Raw genomic sequence first — 15,944 nt, forward strand, 5'->3', positions numbered from 1 at the left:
GCTTGGTTGTTCTCGCTAAACCATGATGCAAAAGGTACAAGGGTTGATCTTTGCTGTCTGTCGCTTTGATTGTTTCACTGCTATTTCATCTTTCCCTTACGGTACTGGGGTCTCTATCGCATCTAAGTGTCTTTTCTATCGCCTATACTAAGACTGTAAAATGCTTTAGTTTAATTAGTTTAGTAAATTCTTTAGTTTTGGTGTACTATTTGTGTGGTTGAGCTAGAGGGGGGGCTTCAAGACGATCCGGTCTAGTAGATATCTTTCAGGTGTAAGCTGAGTGCTTTGGTGTTATAGCTACGTCTTGATATTCTAAGTACACCTTCCGGTACACTTACCTTGTTACGACTTACCTCATCTTCAGCGTATTTATGGTATTAGTTATGTGGGATGTGGCTTTTGAGGAGGGTGACGGGCGGTATGTACGTGCCCCAGGGCCGGCTTAAAGTAGGCTCTATTGTCCCACTTTACTGCTAAATCCGCCTTCCAGAAGTGGTTTCACGCTTCTTTCCGTGTGCCCTATGAATAGGGAATGTAGCCCATTTCTTCCACTCCATAGGCTATACCTTGACCTGTCTTATTAGCGGGGTGCTATTGTGTCCACTGTTGTGCTCTCATTCGAGGTGGGCTGGCGACGGCGGTATGTAGGCTGTGTTGGCAAGGGGTGGTTGGGTTAATCGGGGATTATCGATTGTAGAACAGGCTCCTCTAGGTGGGTTTGGGGCACCGCCAAGTCCTTAGAGTTTTAAGCGTTTGTGCTCGTAGTTCTCTGGCGGATACTTCGGTAAAGTAAGTATCAAGATTTAGGGCCAGGCATAGTGGGGTATCTAATCCCAGTTTGGGCCCTGGCTTTCGTGGGTTTAAATCAGTCGTTAGTTCCTAAGATCATCTTAATGGTGTGTTTAGGTGCATCTTGGGCTTATGACAGCTCAGTTGCATTTTGATCTTAGTTAGCTAGGATAGGCATTTTACCACTCTTTACGCCGTGTCAATAGGACGGTTGATTTGGGTTTCTTGTATGACCGCGGTGGCTGGCACAAGATTTACCAACCCTTGAAGTTAGGCTGTTGCTATAACTAAGTCAAGTTTGCACTCATTGCTTAATGTTAATTACTGCTGAATACCCGTGGGGGCGTGGCTTAGCGAGGCGTCTTGGGCTACTACTTGGGTGTGCCTGATACCCGCTCCTCAAGGCCTGTATGGGGGTAGGTGGTCGAGGGCGTTTACACTGGGGCGCGGATACTTGCATGTATATATTTAGCAAAAACCAACCGTAAGGTTAGGACTAAGTCTTTTGTCCGCAGGCATGTTTTATGCCATCTTGGCAACTTCAGTGCCATGCTTTGTGTTAAGCTATGTGGACGGGGGTGTGGTTAGCTGATAGTTGAGTGGTGAGTGAGAGTGAAGTATATGAAATTATTGCTTGTGTTTACTATTTTTAGTACTGGAGTTTCTCTAATAAGTTTAAGTTATTTTGTATGTGTTTGTGTGTATATGTACATCGTTCCGATGATGTCATGGAAGGGATGATTAATGGAGTTTTAGAGGTAGTTTGCTGGGATTGGGCGATGAAGGTTTATGCTACATGGTGGTTAGCGAAAGTTTACTGGTTTAGTTTGTGAAGCGCAGGGGTTGCGCTTAATGATTTGTTGTTTTGTGCTATGTCCAACGAGCATTCATCCAATAGCCCCATTTAACCCGGAGGGTGGAGGTAACATTAACTGAATGTGGTCAAAGTGCATCAGTGTCAGGATGATTCCCCATATACGCCAACCGTCTCATCGAGGGACCCTTGAAATATAGGATAGGCCGTGAGGCAGGTGTGTCCAGGCTTAGATTGTGGGACCCCCGAGATCACTGGGAATAGCCACCTGTGAGGTAACCCCGGAAAAAATAAGAGGAACCAGAGGCGCCAAAAAGCTGGAACATGCCGCGATTACGCATTGAGAAGGTGAAAGTACTCACAGATGCCACTTTGAAGGGCAAGGAGGGGTGAGTGAACCCAATGGATGGCCCTGACCGAGGAACCAGAGGCGCAAAAATGTGAGGAGGGCGAGGGGTTTAGGGGGAACGTATGGGCCTGAAGCTAGTCATACCGGACATTATGTGCAACGGGTTGCTGATTTCACGTGAGGAGTACGATTAATAAATCCGTCTGATACGAACTGCATGAGATATGTGGTGGAGAGTTGTTGTTGGAGCATGTCCTGTGAGCATTCATTAAAATGGGGTCTTGTTATGCGCTTGAGTGGAGTTGTATTGGGTGTTGTGGGGTATGGTCCTAGAACATTCATGCCGGGTGGTTTGGTAGGAGTGTGTTTAAGGGTTTAATGGCCGTGTACATGTATGGGTTTAGCACCTGCTTATAAGATAGTCCGTATATAATGTATATTACTGGTACTATAGTATGTATGTATATGGGGTATATAAATTTATGCACGAATATGCATAACCAAATACCCCCGCCTCGGGGGGGGAGGGGGGGGGGGTTAAGCATAATGGCATAGATGGGGTAGAATTATTGGGGGCTTGCGGTTAGTTCCTGTAGTTGAGAACAATGGCGGCTTTTCGAGCCGCAGGCCTCGGGTAGTGTCCGGGCAGGAATAATGACTTATTTTATGTTTTTTTTAGGGATTTGCTTTGCGGTGGGTGTTTTGGGTGTGGCGTCGAATCCTTCGCCGTATTATGGGGTTGTTGGTTTGGTGTTAGCGTCTGTGGCGGGGTGCGGGTGGTTGCTGGGCCTTGGGGTTTCGTTCGTGGCTTTAGTGCTGTTTATGGTGTATTTGGGGGGTATGCTGGTGGTGTTTGTTTATTCAGTAGCTTTAGCAGCGGAGCCTTTCCCTGGGGCTTGGGGGGATTGACGGGTGATTGGATGTGCAGTAGCGTTTGTGGCAATTGTTTTTGGGGGGTTGGTGTTTGGGGGGTTTATGGGGGCTTGGAAGTTCGGGGTTTCTACTGTGAATAATGTTGGGGTGTTTGTTGTTCGGTCGGATTTTAGTGGAGTTTCCATGTTTTATTCACATGGGGCAGGGATGTTTTTAGTGGCGGGTTGGGGGCTGTTGTTGACTTTGTTTGTTGTATTGGAGCTTGTGCGGGGGTTGTCGCGGGGTGCTATTCGGGCGGTTTAGGGGTTAGGGTCAGAGAATAGTTTATTGAAAATGCCAGCTTTGGGAGCTGGAGATAAAGGTTTGAGTCCTTTTTTTCTGAGTTTGGGGTACTCTAAGAAGTGGTAAGTCTTCAATCTTTGGTTTACAAGACCAATGTTTTTATAAACTATTAGAGTATTTAGCAGTTGAGTATTTTGTTTTCTAGGGCGCTTGCGGCGGGGAGGAGAAATAGGAGGATAGTGAAGTAGGCGATTGAAGCGAGTTGGCCGATGATGATGAATGGGTGTTCGACGGGTTGGCTTCCTACTCATGTTAGGACGAGGAGGTCGGCGACTAGTACTCAGAATAGGAGCTGGGAGAGTGGTCGGAATGTTATTGCTCGTTGTTTTGATTTGTGCAGGAATGGGATTAGGAATAGGATCAGTACGGAGGCGGCCAGTGCTAATACGCCTCCTAGTTTATTTGGGATTGAACGTAGGATGGCGTAGGCGAATAGGAAGTATCATTCTGGCTTGATGTGTGGTGGGGTTACTAGCGGGTTTGCTGGGGTGAAGTTTTCTGGGTCTCCCAGGAGGTTAACCGCTCATGCTTCTTTCTTATGAGACGTTAGTAAACCAATTACATAGCCTTGTCAAGACTAAATCACAGGTAAAAATCCTGTACATCTCATGTGGCCAACCACTCCCAACTAGGATTCCAAGACGCCTCATCACCCATCATAGAAGAACTCGTTGAATTCCACGACCACGCCCTAATCGTTGCCCTAGCTATCTGCAGCCTAGTTCTCTACCTTTTAGCCCACATACTAACAGAAAAACTCTCGTCCAATGCTGTAGACGCCCAAGAAGTAGAGCTGATCTGGACAATCCTACCTGCTATCGTCCTGGTACTCCTCGCCCTCCCATCCCTACAAATCCTCTACATAATGGACAAAATCGACGAACCAGACCTCACCCTAAAAGCCATCGGCCACCAATGATACTGAAGCTACGAATACACAGACTTCAAAGACCTATCATTCGACTCCTACATAGTGCCCACCCCAGACTTACCCAACGGCCACTTCCGACTGCTAGAAGTTGACCACCGCGTAGTTATCCCAATAGAATCCCCCATCCGCGTGATCATTACTGCAGGAGACGTACTCCACTCCTGAGCAGTCCCAACGCTCGGAGTTAAAACAGACGCAATCCCAGGCCGACTAAACCAAACTTCATTCATTACCACCCGGCCTGGGATTTTTTACGGACAATGCTCAGAAATTTGCGGGGCTAATCACAGCTACATACCCATTGTAGTAGAATCAACCCCACTCCCACATTTCGAGGCCTGATCGTCCCTTCTATCATCATCCTAATCATTAAGAAGCTATGCAACAGCACTAGCCTTTTAAGCTAGCCAAAGAGGGACTTCCCCCTCCTTAATGATATGCCACAGCTTAACCCCGCACCATGATTTTCAATCATAATTATAACCTGATTAACCCTAGCACTCCTCATCCAACCAAAACTACTAGCCTTCACCACAACCAACCCCCCATCAAATAAGACCTCCCTCACTACCAAACCCACACCATGATCCTGACCATGAACCTAAGCTTCTTTGACCAATTTTCCAGCCCCAATCTATTTGGCATCCCCTTAATCCTACTATCCCTACTCTTCCCAGCCCTACTATTCCCGTCCCCAAACAACCGATGAATCAACAACCGCCTTTCTACTATCCAAACATGACTCCTTCACCTAATCACAAAACAACTAATAGTCCCACTCAACAAAAATGGCCACAAATGAGCCATAATATTTACATCCCTAATAATCATACTTCTTACAATCAACCTTCTAGGCCTCCTTCCATATACATTCACCCCAACCACCCAACTATCTATGAACATAGCCCTAGCCTTCCCACTATGGCTCGCCACACTACTAACAGGCATGTTTAACCATGTACGTGCCCCAGGGCCGGCTTAAAGTAGGCTCTATTGTCCCACTTTACTGCTAAATCCGCCTTCCAGAAGTGGTTTCACGCTTCTTTCCGTGTGCCCTATGAATAGGGAATGTAGCCCATTTCTTCCACTCCATAGGCTATACCTTGACCTGTCTTATTAGCGGGGTGCTATTGTGTCCACTGTTGTGCTCTCATTCGAGGTGGGCTGGCGACGGCGGTATGTAGGCTGTGTTGGCAAGGGGTGGTTGGGTTAATCGGGGATTATCGATTGTAGAACAGGCTCCTCTAGGTGGGTTTGGGGCACCGCCAAGTCCTTAGAGTTTTAAGCGTTTGTGCTCGTAGTTCTCTGGCGGATACTTCGGTAAAGTAAGTATCAAGATTTAGGGCCAGGCATAGTGGGGTATCTAATCCCAGTTTGGGCCCTGGCTTTCGTGGGTTTAAATCAGTCGTTAGTTCCTAAGATCATCTTAATGGTGTGTTTAGGTGCATCTTGGGCTTATGACAGCTTAGTTGCATTTTGATCTTAGTTAGCTAGGATAGGCATTTTACCACTCTTTACGCCGTGTCAATAGGACGGTTGATTTGGGTTTCTTGTATGACCGCGGTGGCTGGCACAAGATTTACCAACCCTTGAAGTTAGGCTGTTGCTATAACTAAGTCAAGTTTGCACTCAGTGCTTAATGTTAATTACTGCTGAATACCCGTGGGGGCGTGGCTTAGCGAGGCGTCTTGGGCTACTACTTGGGTGTGCCTGATACCCGCTCCTCAAGGCCTGTATGGGGGTAGGTGGTCGAGGGCGTTTACACTGGGGCGCGGATACTTGCATGTATATATTTAGCAAAAACCAACCGTAAGGTTAGGACTAAGTCTTTTGTCCGCAGGCATGTTTTATGCCATCTTGGCAACTTCAGTGCCATGCTTTGTGTTAAGCTATGTGGACGGGGGTGTGGTTAGCTGATAGTTGAGTGGTGAGTGAGAGTGAAGTATATGAAATTATTGCTTGTGTTTACTATTTTTAGTACTGGAGTTTCTCTAAGTCCTAGGACTAGGAGGAAATGGTGTTTCATAGTGTGTAGGCGTCGGGATAGTCCGAGTATCGTCGGGGTATTCCTGCTAGGCCTAGGAAGTGCTGGGGGAAGAACGTTAGGTTTACTCCTGTAAATATTACCCCGAAGTGGGCTTTTGCTCATGTTTGGTGTAGGGTAAACCCAGTGAGTAGTGGGAATCAGTGAGTAAATCCTGCTAGAATGGCAAAGACGGCGCCTATGGATAGGACGTAGTGGAAGTGGGCAACTACGTAGTACGTGTCGTGCAGGGCGATGTCTAGGGAAGAGTTTGCAAGAACGATTCCTGTTAATCCTCCGATGGTAAATAGGAAGATAAATCCTAGAGCTCATAGTATTGGGGGGGGTCTCATTTGATTGTTCCTCCGTGCAGGGTGGCTAGTCAGCTAAATACTTTGATTCCGGTAGGGATGGCAATGATTATAGTGGCTGATGTAAAGTAGGCTCGGGTATCAACGTCTATTCCTACTGTAAACATGTGGTGAGCTCAGACGATGAATCCTAGGAAGCCGATGGATAGTATGGCTCAGACTATTCCCATGTAGCCGAAGGGCTCCTTTTTGCCTGAGTAGTACGTGACTACGTGTGAGATGATTCCGAACCCCGGTAGGATCAGAATATAGACTTCTGGGTGTCCGAAGAATCAGAATAGGTGTTGGTACAGGATTGGGTCTCCTCCTCCAGCGGGGTCGAAGAATGTGGTGTTTAGGTTTCGATCAGTTAGTAATATTGTAATACCGGCGGCGAGTACGGGGAGTGATAGAAGGAGTAGGATGGCGGTAATTAGTACGGATCAGACAAATAGTGGGGTTTGGTATTGTGAGAGTGCGGGGGGTTTTATGTTGATGGCTGTGGTGATAAAGTTGATGGCCCCAAGGATGGAGGAGATACCGGCTAAGTGGAGTGAGAAGATAGCCAGGTCTACTGAAGCTCCGGCGTGGGCAAGGTCACCTGCTAGGGGAGGGTAGACAGTTCAGCCTGTGCCGGCGCCAGCTTCTACAGTGGATGAGGCTAGTAGGAGGAGGAATGATGGGGGGAGGAGTCAAAAGCTTATGTTGTTTATTCGCGGGAATGCTATGTCGGGGGCACCGATTATGAGGGGGACTAATCAGTTGCCGAATCCTCCGATCATGATGGGTATGACTATAAAGAAGCTTATTACAAAGGCGTGAGCGGTAACGATTACATTGTAAATTTGGTCGTCGCCTAGGAGAGTTCCTGGTTGTCCTAGTTCTGCGCGGATTAATAGGCTGAGTGCGGTGCCGACTATTCCTGCTCATGCCCCGAAGATGAGGTACAGGGTGCCAATATCCTTATGGTTAGTGGAAAATAGTCATCGGTTGATGAAGGTGACGGGTAAGATGGCTGAGTGTTGAAGCGTTAGGCTGTAGTCCTTTTTACAGAGGTTTAATTCCTCTTCTTATCGGCTCTGTAGTGAAATTCATGTTGAGTTGCAAGCTCATCGATGCGCACTAGGGTGCGTCAGGGTCTTTGTAGGCAGAAGCCAATTGGTTTAGGCATTTAGCTGTTAACTAGAGTTTTGTGGGATCGAAGCCCATCTGTCTAGGGAGGCTTTAGCTTAATTAAAGCGTCTGACTTGCATTCAGAAGATACAGGTTAATATTCTGTAAGTCTTAATGTGCAGAAACTAAGAGGGTTTAACTCTTATTTAAGGCTTTGAAGGCCTTCGGTTTGGGGTGTTATCCTAAGTTTCTAGACAATGGCATGTATTATTGGGGACAGGGGAAGTAAGAGGATTGATAGTGAGGCAAGGACCGCAGTAGGTGTGCTTGGGGCTTTGCTAGTGTATCATTGTTTTATGTGGTTAGAGGAGTTGGGGGGAAGGGTAATTGTTGAGTGGTATGCGAGGCGTAGGTAGAAGAAGAGGCTGAGCAGTGATAGCATGGCAATTGCCATGGCTGCTGGTGTTATTTCCTGTTTAGTTAGTTCTTGGATGATAAGTCACTTTGGTATAAAGCCTGTTAATGGGGGGAGGCCTGCTAGGGATAAAAGTACTAGTATTAGGGTGGCGTTTAGCACTGGGGTTTTTGTTCATGAGGTTGTGATCATGGATAGGTTAAGGGCTTTGATTTTGTTAAGGGCTAGGAATACGGCTGATGTTATGATTGTGTATAGGTAGAAGGTAAGTAAGGCCAATTTGGGGCTGTAAACTAGGATGATGGCGATTCAGCCTAAGTGGGAGATGGACAAGAAGGCTAGGATTTTGCGTGTTTGTGTTTGGTTCAGTCCTATTCAGCCTCCTAGTGCTGTTGAGGCTAGGGCCATGGCGGTGAGTAGAGCTGGGTCGAGGGATTTGGATGTTAGTAGGAGCAGGGTTAGTGGGGGGAATTTTATGAGGGTCGAGAGTAGCAGGGCTGTTATTAGTGGCGATCCTTGTAGTACTTCTGGGAATCAGAAGTGAAATGGCACTAGGCCCAGTTTAATAGCGATTGCTGCTGTCAGTAGTAGACAGGAGGTTGGGTGGTTTATTTGTGTGATGTCTCATTGGCCGGTGACTCAGGCATTGGTTATGCTAGAGAATAGGACCAGGGCGGAAGCAGCTGCTTGGGTTAGGAAGTATTTCGTTGCGGCTTCTACTGCTCGTGGGTGGTGGGATTTGGCAATTAGGGGAATGATGGCTAGTGCGTTGATCTCCAGTCCTGTCCAGGCCAGAACTCAGTGGTTGCTGGAAATTGTGATTGTGGTGCCCAAGATGAGGCTGAAGGTTATGATTGGGGTCGCGTAAGGGTTCATTAGTAGAGGAGGGGGTTAAACCATCATTTTCGGGGTATGGGCCCGATAGCTTGATTAGCTGACTCTACTAGAAAATAATATAAGGGAAGTATGGAGAATTTTGATTTCTCTTGTGTGGGTTCAATTCCTACTTTTCTAAGGTCAACAGGAAATGAGAGGGCTGTTATACCTCTATGTTCACTTTATCATAGTGACCCTTTGTAGTTCAGGCACATTTCCTTATGTAAGGAGGTAGGCCTGCATAGCAGATAGGTATGCTGATGTGTCAGAGGCACAGAGCTAGTGTGAGGGGTAGGAAGTTTTTTCATAGTAGGTGCATTAGTTGGTCATATCGGAATCGTGGGTATGAAGCTCGGACCCATAAGAAACCAGAAGATAGTAGGAGGACTTTTGTGGCTAGGATGACGGGGAATAGTTCTGTGGGTGGCCCTAGGGCGCTTGGGTTTAGGAATATGATGGCTGTAAGTGTATTTATTAGCATAATGTTCGCATATTCAGCTAGGAAGAATAAGGCGAAGGGTCCTGCGGCGTATTCAACGTTAAACCCTGAGACTAGCTCAGATTCACCCTCTGTGAGGTCAAAAGGAGCTCGGTTTGTCTCTGCTAGGGTGGATACGTATCATATTATTGCTAGGGGTCATGAGGAGAAAATGAAGTATAGAGGCTCCTGTGCGACGGCAAAGGAGCTGAGTGTGTAGCTTCCGCTTAGTATGATTATTGATAGCAGGATTATGGCCAGTGTCACTTCGTATGAAATGGTCTGTGCTACTGCCCGTAGGGCTCCGATTAGTGCGTATTTTGAGTTCGAGGCTCAGCCTGATCATAGGACTGAGTAGACGGCTAGGCTTGACATGGCTATTAGGAAGAGAACTCCGAGGTTTAGATCTGCTAGGGGAAATGGGAGTGGTAGTGGTGCTCAAGTGGTGAGGGCTAGGACAAGGGCTAGTATTGGTATCAGAATGAATAGAAGTGGGGAAGAGGTAGAGGGTCGGATGGGCTCTTTGGTAAATAGTTTCAGTCCGTCCGCAAATGGTTGAAGTAGGCCAAAAGGCCCGACAACGTTAGGGCCTTTGCGGGATTGTATGTAGCTTAGGATTTTCCGTTCTACTAGGGTTAGGAAGGCTACGGCAATCAGGATTGGGATGATGTATAGGAGGGATATAATGAGGCAGCTTAGTGTTGTTATTTGAATCATGGGTGAAGCTAGGGAGAGGATTTGAACCTCTGGGGAAAGGGCTTAAGCCTTCTGCACTTGCCGGGCTCTGCCACTCTAGCTGGTCCTTTTCTAGGATTGAAAGTGGTGGGGGAAGGCCCTCTTCACGGTTTAGTTGGTTTCACTGCTTAGAGGGGGGGGGCGTGCTTGTGGTATTGGCCCCACTTTCCCGGTCCTTTCGTACTGGGGAGAGTGTGTCATAGATAGAAACCGACCTGGATTGCTCCGGTCTGAACTCAGATCACGTAGGACTGTTAATCGTTGAACAAACGAACCCTTAATAGCGGCTGCACCATTAGGATGTCCTGATCCAACATCGAGGTCGTAAACCCCCCTGTCGATATGGGCTCTTGAGGGGGATTGCGCTGTTATCCCTGGGGTAGCTTGGTCCATTAATCAATTATATTGGGTCTGGTCACTGTTAGCACTTTGAGGGGTAGCTCTAGGTAAAGAGGTATGGTCTTGTTTTTGGAGGATTTGTTCTCCTCCAAGGTCGCCCCAACCGAAAAATATCGACCAGGCTCTGCGATGGTAGTGGCCCCAGTGGGGTTGATTGAGGATTCGCGGTGGTCGTTGATTTTTAAGTTCCACAGGGTCTTCTCGTCTTATGTTCACATCCCCGCTTTTGCACGGGGAGATCAATTTCACTGATTATCTGTGAGAGACAGTTAAGACCTCGTTTAGCCATTCATACAAGTCTCGATTTATGGGACAATTGATTGCGCTACCTTTGCACGGTTAGGATACCGCGGCCGTTAAACCTAAGTCACCGGGCAGGCATCACCTTCAATACTTGTTTAATTTGCTGAAGGCTATGTTTTTGGTAAACAGTCGGGCCTTATTAATTTGCCGAGTTCCTTTCACAGATTTTAATCGCTCTTATAGGCGCTCCTGAGTCGGGTTAACAGGGTTAGTTAATACGTGGTCTTGTAGGGGTTTTTGTATCTGTCTAGGTCTGTTAATAATGTTTCTATGTAAGCTTGCGCCGTTAGAGGGGTGTGGCCCTGTACATGAGGGGCCTAGGATGATTCCTAGGATTGTTATGAGGATGGAAGCGGTTTTGGTGATAAGGGGTATGGTTATTGGGGGGGGTTTGGTTGGTGTGATGAAAGAGGTAATGATTATTCCTGCTGTAATGCTGCCTAGGGCGAGTCGGGTTAGGGGGGCGGTGATTAGTGGGTTGTTTTCGTTTATTGATACTATTGGGGGGATTCGGGTTTGTCCAGCTTGGACTAGGATGGTTATGCGGATGCTGTAGGTTGCGGTGAATGCTGTGGCTATAAGGGTTAGGAGTAGGGCTCAAGAATTTAGGTATGATGTGTTTAAGCTTTCGATGATGAGGTCTTTTGAGTAGAATCCGGCTAGGAATGGGGTTCCTATCAGCGCCAGGTTTCCGATGGTTAGGCAGGAAGTAGTGACTGGGAGTATTTTCTGTAGGCCTCCTATCTTTCGGATATCTTGTTCTCCGTTTAGGTTGTGGATGATAGACCCTGAGCATAGGAATAGTATGGCTTTAAAGAAGGCATGGATGAATGCTCGTTGGACATAGCACAAAACAACAAATCATTAAGCGCAACCCCTGCGCTTCACAAACTAAACCAGTAAACTTTCGCTAACCACCATGTAGCATAAACCTTCATCGCCCAATCCCAGCAAACTACCTCTAAAACTCCATTAATCATCCCTTCCATGACATCATCGGAACGATGTACATATACACACAAACACATACAAAATAACTTAAACTTATTAGAGAAACTCCAGTACTAAAAATAGTAAACACAAGCAATAATTTCATATACTTCACTCTCACTCACCACTCAACTATCAGCTAACCACACCCCCGTCCACATAGCTTAACACAAAGCATGGCACTGAAGTTGCCAAGATGGCATAAAACATGCCTGCGGACAAAAGACTTAGTCCTAACCTTACGGTTGGTTTTTGCTAAATATATACATGCAAGTATCCGCGCCCCAGTGTAAACGCCCTCGACCACCTACCCCCATACAGGCCTTGAGGAGCGGGTATCAGGCACACCCAAGTAGTAGCCCAAGACGCCTCGCTAAGCCACGCCCCCACGGGTATTCAGCAGTAATTAACATTAAGCAATGAGTGCAAACTTGACTTAGTTATAGCAACAGCCTAACTTCAAGGGTTGGTAAATCTTGTGCCAGCCACCGCGGTCATACAAGAAACCCAAATCAACCGTCCTATTGACACGGCGTAAAGAGTGGTAAAATGCCTATCCTAGCTAACTAAGATCAAAATGCAACTGAGCTGTCATAAGCCCAAGATGCACCTAAACACACCATTAAGATGATCTTAGGAACTAACGACTGATTTAAACCCACGAAAGCCAGGGCCCAAACTGGGATTAGATACCCCACTATGCCTGGCCCTAAATCTTGATACTTACTTTACCGAAGTATCCGCCAGAGAACTACGAGCACAAACGCTTAAAACTCTAAGGACTTGGCGGTGCCCCAAACCCACCTAGAGGAGCCTGTTCTACAATCGATAATCCCCGATTAACCCAACCACCCCTTGCCAACACAGCCTACATACCGCCGTCGCCAGCCCACCTCGAATGAGAGCACAACAGTGGACACAATAGCACCCCGCTAATAAGACAGGTCAAGGTATAGCCTATGGAGTGGAAGAAATGGGCTACATTCCCTATTCATAGGGCACACGGAAAGAAGCGTGAAACCACTTCTGGAAGGCGGATTTAGCAGTAAAGTGGGACAATAGAGCCTACTTTAAGCCGGCCCTGGGGCACGTACATGGTTAAACATGCCTGTTAGTAGTGTGGCGAGCCATAGTGGGAAGGCTAGGGCTATGTTCATAGATAGTTGGGTGGTTGGGGTGAATGTATATGGAAGGAGGCCTAGAAGGTTGATTGTAAGAAGTATGATTATTAGGGATGTAAATATTATGGCTCATTTGTGGCCATTTTTGTTGAGTGGGACTATTAGTTGTTTTGTGATTAGGTGAAGGAGTCATGTTTGGATAGTAGAAAGGCGGTTGTTGATTCATCGGTTGTTTGGGGACGGGAATAGTAGGGCTGGGAAGAGTAGGGATAGTAGGATTAAGGGGATGCCAAATAGATTGGGGCTGGAAAATTGGTCAAAGAAGCTTAGGTTCATGGTCAGGATCATGGTGTGGGTTTGGTAGTGAGGGAGGTCTTATTTGATGGGGGGTTGGTTGTGGTGAAGGCTAGTAGTTTTGGTTGGATGAGGAGTGCTAGGGTTAATCAGGTTATAATTATGATTGAAAATCATGGTGCGGGGTTAAGCTGTGGCATATCATTAAGGAGGGGGAAGTCCCTCTTTGGCTAGCTTAAAAGGCTAGTGCTGTTGCATAGCTTCTTAATGATTAGGATGATGATAGAAGGGACGATCAGGCCTCGAAATGTGGGAGTGGGGTTGATTCTACTACAATGGGTATGTAGCTGTGATTAGCCCCGCAAATTTCTGAGCATTGTCCGTAAAAAATCCCAGGCCGGGTGGTAATGAATGAAGTTTGGTTTAGTCGGCCTGGGATTGCGTCTGTTTTAACTCCGAGCGTTGGGACTGCTCAGGAGTGGAGTACGTCTCCTGCAGTAATGATCACGCGGATGGGGGATTCTATTGGGATAACTACGCGGTGGTCAACTTCTAGCAGTCGGAAGTGGCCGTTGGGTAAGTCTGGGGTGGGCACTATGTAGGAGTCGAATGATAGGTCTTTGAAGTCTGTGTATTCGTAGCTTCAGTATCATTGGTGGCCGATGGCTTTTAGGGTGAGGTCTGGTTCGTCGATTTTGTCCATTATGTAGAGGATTTGTAGGGATGGGAGGGCGAGGAGTACCAGGACGATAGCAGGTAGGATTGTCCAGATCAGCTCTACTTCTTGGGCGTCTACAGCATTGGACGAGAGTTTTTCTGTTAGTATGTGGGCTAAAAGGTAGAGAACTAGGCTGCAGATAGCTAGGGCAACGATTAGGGCGTGGTCGTGGAATTCAACGAGTTCTTCTATGATGGGTGATGAGGCGTCTTGGAATCCTAGTTGGGAGTGGTTGGCCACATGAGATGTACAGGATTTTTACCTGTGATTTAGTCTTGACAAGGCTATGTAATTGGTTTACTAACGTCTCATAAGAAAGAAGCATGAGCGGTTAACCTCCTGGGAGACCCAGAAAACTTCACCCCAGCAAACCCGCTAGTAACCCCACCACACATCAAGCCAGAATGATACTTCCTATTCGCCTACGCCATCCTACGTTCAATCCCAAATAAACTAGGAGGCGTATTAGCACTGGCCGCCTCCGTACTGATCCTATTCCTAATCCCATTCCTGCACAAATCAAAACAACGAGCAATAACATTCCGACCACTCTCCCAGCTCCTATTCTGAGTACTAGTCGCCGACCTCCTCGTCCTAACATGAGTAGGAAGCCAACCCGTCGAACACCCATTCATCATCATCGGCCAACTCGCTTCAATCGCCTACTTCACTATGCTCCTATTTCTCCTCCCCGCCGCAAGCGCCCTAGAAAACAAAATACTCAACTGCTAAATACTCTAATAGTTTATAAAAACATTGGTCTTGTAAACCAAAGATTGAAGACTTACCACTTCTTAGAGTACCCCAAACTCAGAAAAAAAGGACTCAAACCTTTATCTCCAGCTCCCAAAGCTGGCATTTTCAATAAACTATTCTCTGACCCTAACCCCTAAACCGCCCGAATAGCACCCCGCGACAACCCCCGCACAAGCTCCAATACAACAAACAAAGTCAACAACAGCCCCCAACCCGCCACTAAAAACATCCCTGCCCCATGTGAATAAAACATGGAAACTCCACTAAAATCCGACCGAACAACAAACACCCCAACATTATTCACAGTAGAAACCCCGAACTTCCAAGCCCCCATAAACCCCCCAAACACCAACCCCCCAAAAACAATTGCCACAAACGCTACTGCACATCCAATCACCCGTCAATCCCCCCAAGCCCCAGGGAAAGGCTCCGCTGCTAAAGCTACTGAATAAACAAACACCACCAGCATACCCCCCAAATACACCATAAACAGCACTAAAGCCACGAACGAAACCCCAAGGCCCAGCAACCACCCGCACCCCGCCACAGACGCTAACACCAAACCAACAACCCCATAATACGGCGAAGGATTCGACGCCACACCCAAAACACCCACCGCAAAGCAAATCCCTAAAAAAAACATAAAATAAGTCATTATTCCTGCCCGGACACTACCCGAGGCCTGCGGCTCGAAAAGCCGCCATTGTTCTCAACTACAGGAACTAACCGCAAGCCCCCAATAATTCTACCCCATCTATGCCATTATGCTTAACCCCCCCCCCCCCCCCCCCGAGGCGGGGGTATTTGGTTATGCATATTCATGCATAAATTTATATACCCCATATACATACATACTATAGTACCAGTAATATACATTATATACGGACTATCTTATAAGCAGGTGCTAAACCCATACATGTACACGGCCATTAAACCCTTAAACACACTCCTACCAAACCACCCGGCATGAATGTTCTAGGACCATACCCCACAACACCCAATACAACTCCACTCAAGCGCATAACAAGACCCCATTTTAATGAATGCTCACAGGACATGCTCCAACAACAACTCTCCACCACATATCTCATGCAGTTCGTATCAGACGGATTTATTAATCGTACTCCTCACGTGAAATCAGCAACCCGTTGCACATAATGTCCGGTATGACTAGCTTCAGGCCCATACGTTCCCCCTAAACCCCTCGCCCTCCTCACATTTTTGCGCCTCTGGTTCCTCGGTCAGGGCCATCCATTGGGTTCACTCACCCCTCCT

The 15,944-nt window shown here is 47.1% G+C and overlaps 2 long non-coding RNA genes across 8 annotated transcripts in view; one reads left to right on the forward strand and one right to left on the reverse strand.

Moving 5' to 3' along the window:
* The window catches only part of LOC308197137, a 494,297-nt gene that overhangs the window by 383,474 nt on the left and 94,879 nt on the right, over nt 1–15,944 (reverse strand). The gene's annotated exons all lie outside the window — the stretch shown is intronic.
* LOC308197139 overlaps nt 1–15,944 on the forward strand; it is a 391,025-nt gene that overhangs the window by 360,627 nt on the left and 14,454 nt on the right. For all 3 annotated transcript variants that reach the window (XR_013952622.1, XR_013952623.1, XR_013952624.1), the window contains exon 5: nt 1–13,300. This exon is cut by the window's left edge and continues 16,893 nt beyond it. This is a non-coding gene — a long non-coding RNA (uncharacterized lncRNA). The remainder of the gene's footprint in view (nt 13,301–15,944) is intronic.

The sequence above is a fragment of the Anser brachyrhynchus genome (assembly GCF_964034855.1).
Source record: "Anser brachyrhynchus genome assembly, chromosome: 6".
Taxonomy (NCBI): Eukaryota; Metazoa; Chordata; class Aves; order Anseriformes; family Anatidae; genus Anser; species Anser brachyrhynchus.